Below are 3,376 nucleotides of genomic sequence, written 5' to 3' on the forward strand. Positions count from 1 at the left end.
AAAAATGAAAAACTGTTTAGTACCTACTAGACATAAAAGAATATTGAATGAAAAACCATTTGGTAACTATCTATGTGTAAATAATTTTCATAATATTTTTTAAGCTGTGAGGCCTTAACACCTCTTTTGGGGGCCATTTCTCCGTAGCAAAGGAATAGATCAGAATCCTCAATCTCTACGGCGGCCGCTAGAAGGGAAAAAGGTCCATGAACCGTAATTAGGTTCAACCTATGGGCCTTACTTCTAGGTCATTGCAAATCAACCAAAACACATTTTCCTTGCTGATGAGATGTTTTAGAAGAAGGGCGAGTGGATGGTGATAGGGATGGAACAAAGGATGGTGGGGCAAGTGGGGTTGCATGAAGAAGAAGAAGAAGAACAAAGTGTCGGACGAGGATGCTTCTACCCTCTATTTTGGGTCATATGAGCACATGCTCATTAAAGAGCGAAAAAATGAAGGAAAGACAGATTTTGGCCATAGGGGGTGTTATCATTTATTTTAAATAAAAACAAGTTTCAAAAGTGTTACCAAACACATGAAAAAATTAAAAATTATCAGAAAATGATAATGAAAATGAAAAATGATACCAAAAAGGCCCTAAGTGATGAGCCATAAAAACTACACAATATTCCTGCTTAACCAGATGTATATCCTTAAAACTGATATAAGCAGTTAAGTTTAATAGTCAACCAAGCTTTTGGGCAATTAGTCCACACTCCACACCTCTAACCTTTGCTATTCCATTTCTATTTCATCTTGCAATACTTCTTGCAAACCTCTTCCTTTTGCTTCTTGACCACATCTTGCAATTCCATAACTCATAGAAGCCAAAACAAAAATTTTGTCAGTGACCAAGAGAGAGGTCCAACCAGCCTCTATTCTATTCATAGAGGGTTACGATTATCATTTCAAATCAGGATAAGATGGATCTCGATAAATAGTTGTTGGTAAGCCTAGAAAGATAATAAAATAGAATCTTGAGAAAGAGCAACTGATTCAATCGAAGATAACAACTGAAAAGATCACTTGCCCATATTCCAAAATTGTGCAAAAATGGTAAGGTATTATGAGAGATCTTAAGAAAAAACGACTTGATTGTGAGCCATCTATAAGAAATGTTTAGTAACAACAATAATTGAAAAAGTGTAATTTTCTAGAATTAGAGATAAAACAAGAGGAAGGATCATAGATTCCAAAAGAGTTACCAATGACCGAAATTGAAGGCATTCAATGTGCAAATCTAGAGGTCCTACAACCCATATTCGCTTATAGAAAAGGAAAGACAGAAGCAAGCACCAGCCAGAAAATCAAAAAATAAAAATATGTAGTTTGACCAAGAGAGATCTTCAAAATCGCATGAGATGGGAAAATAGAATAATTAAGACCTATTCAAAGAGTCATTTATCATTAAGTTCTGGAATTGATAGTATGAAGGGTGGGGTGTAATTGTAGGAGTAACACAATAATCATCAATATAAGGTATCCAAGGATCATTCAAAATAGAGATTTGAGAACCATCCCCAATCTGCCAACAAACCAAATTCCTTAATAGTAGATAACACTTTTCTAGTACTATTCCAAATCCAAGAACCTCTCTTGGCAGCCACTGAAGGATCAAGTGAAATATAATTACCCAAAAAAAAAACAACACTTAAAATTCAAAACTATAGCCCATAAAGAGGATGAATTAGTAAGAAGTTTTCGAGAGAGTTTTAAGAAGTAATGTTTTATTATGTACTAAACTACTTATGAGGCCTTGATCTTCCCTTTTTCTTTAGGCATATAAAAGGACAATTTCATATCAACATATTGTTTCCCTTGCCATAAAGCTGAAATAATCAAATCTAGCTAACTGATGGTAGAATTGAGAAGGAAAAAAGAAAACCATACATCATATAGGTAAACATTGAACTAAAGACATACATCATATAGGTAACCACTGAGCTAAAGATAGACTCTTTTCTTTTCTTTTCTTTTTTTATCATAAATTAAAGATAGACTTGATTAACATGGCTTGCCTGAAATTACTTACTGCTATGTTTGGAAGCCATGAAAAAAGAAAACAACAAAAAAAAACAATAAGACAAAAAATGATGATATAATCATTGGTTTATGAGTATATCTCTCTCCTCAAATTCAATTTTTTCTTTTATTAGCTTCCAAATCATAGTTTGAGAACTCACGAGATCTCGACGAGTTTCCTGGTTTTTTGAGAAATCGAGACTAGTTGGAATACAAGTTGAAAAATGCAACAACTCGTTTGAGATCTTGATCCAAACTCATTTATATGAGTACCAGATCTCGAGATGTTTTTGTATTTGTATTTCATTTACTTAAGTTATTATTCATAAATAAGCAAATACCCCCTATTTGAATTTAATAAAAATAGTTAAAAAATCAAATTCCAAAAGAAAAAAAAAAGTCAACCCCTTGATTAAAGAACAAAAACTAGCTTTTTTACGGTAAGTGTAATTTTAAAATCTTTAATGCTGGGGTTTTTCTCAAATCTAAAAATTTCATAAATCTTAATATGGTAAAACATTGTTAAAAACAAAAAGTACGGTAAAATATTCATTTGTTTTGATGTCCAAAATAATATTTTCATTCAGAGCGATTTTGACAGCATTCGTGCACACCAAATTAAGTTTGATCGGTGTATAATTTCTTCAATATAAATTAGATTTAAGCATTCTTGGACTTGTTGGAAAGCTTAGAAAGCTTTAAATAGGCTGAATACCAAGTTTCAGACCCAAACTAGACATAAATGAAATACAAATATAAAAGCATTTACTTAAATGATATTAGGCATAAATAAATATGTTTGTCCTGGTTTCTAGCATAAATAAGTGTATGCCCTGTTTTTTCACTAAGTGAAACTCCTATTTGGACTTTGTTTTTATAAAATCTAACAGTGTCATTGTCTTTAAATGACCTAAAATAGGCTGAATATCAAGTTTCAGATCCAAACTAGGTCTAAAATCCATTGAGTTGAGGTTTCAAGTCAGAAAAAAAAAAAAAAAAAAACCAACTCGGCGAGATCTCGATTCGACTCGATTTTTCCAAGGGTCGAGTTGGTACTAAGTTCCGAGTTTTAGTACCTTGTTCCATACATAGCCACATGTTCATTAGTCATTACCTGATAAACAAAAGCTAAGTAGCTAACCATGTCTGGTTTGTTTGTTGGTTGGCCCGACCGGACCTAGTGGTCCTACAGTACATAACTACATAAGCCTGAGCCGTCGAGGCATATGGACCACTATTAATCATTTCGTAATTTCGAATCGGCGCGGTTCGCGGATCTGGATCGTCTGATTACTCAAACTGTGAAAGCGTCCTTCCTTCCCGCCATACGGAGTACAGACTCTACAGAGTATG

This window comes from Telopea speciosissima, chromosome 4 (genome assembly GCF_018873765.1).
Source record: "Telopea speciosissima isolate NSW1024214 ecotype Mountain lineage chromosome 4, Tspe_v1, whole genome shotgun sequence".
Taxonomy (NCBI): Eukaryota; Viridiplantae; Streptophyta; class Magnoliopsida; order Proteales; family Proteaceae; genus Telopea; species Telopea speciosissima.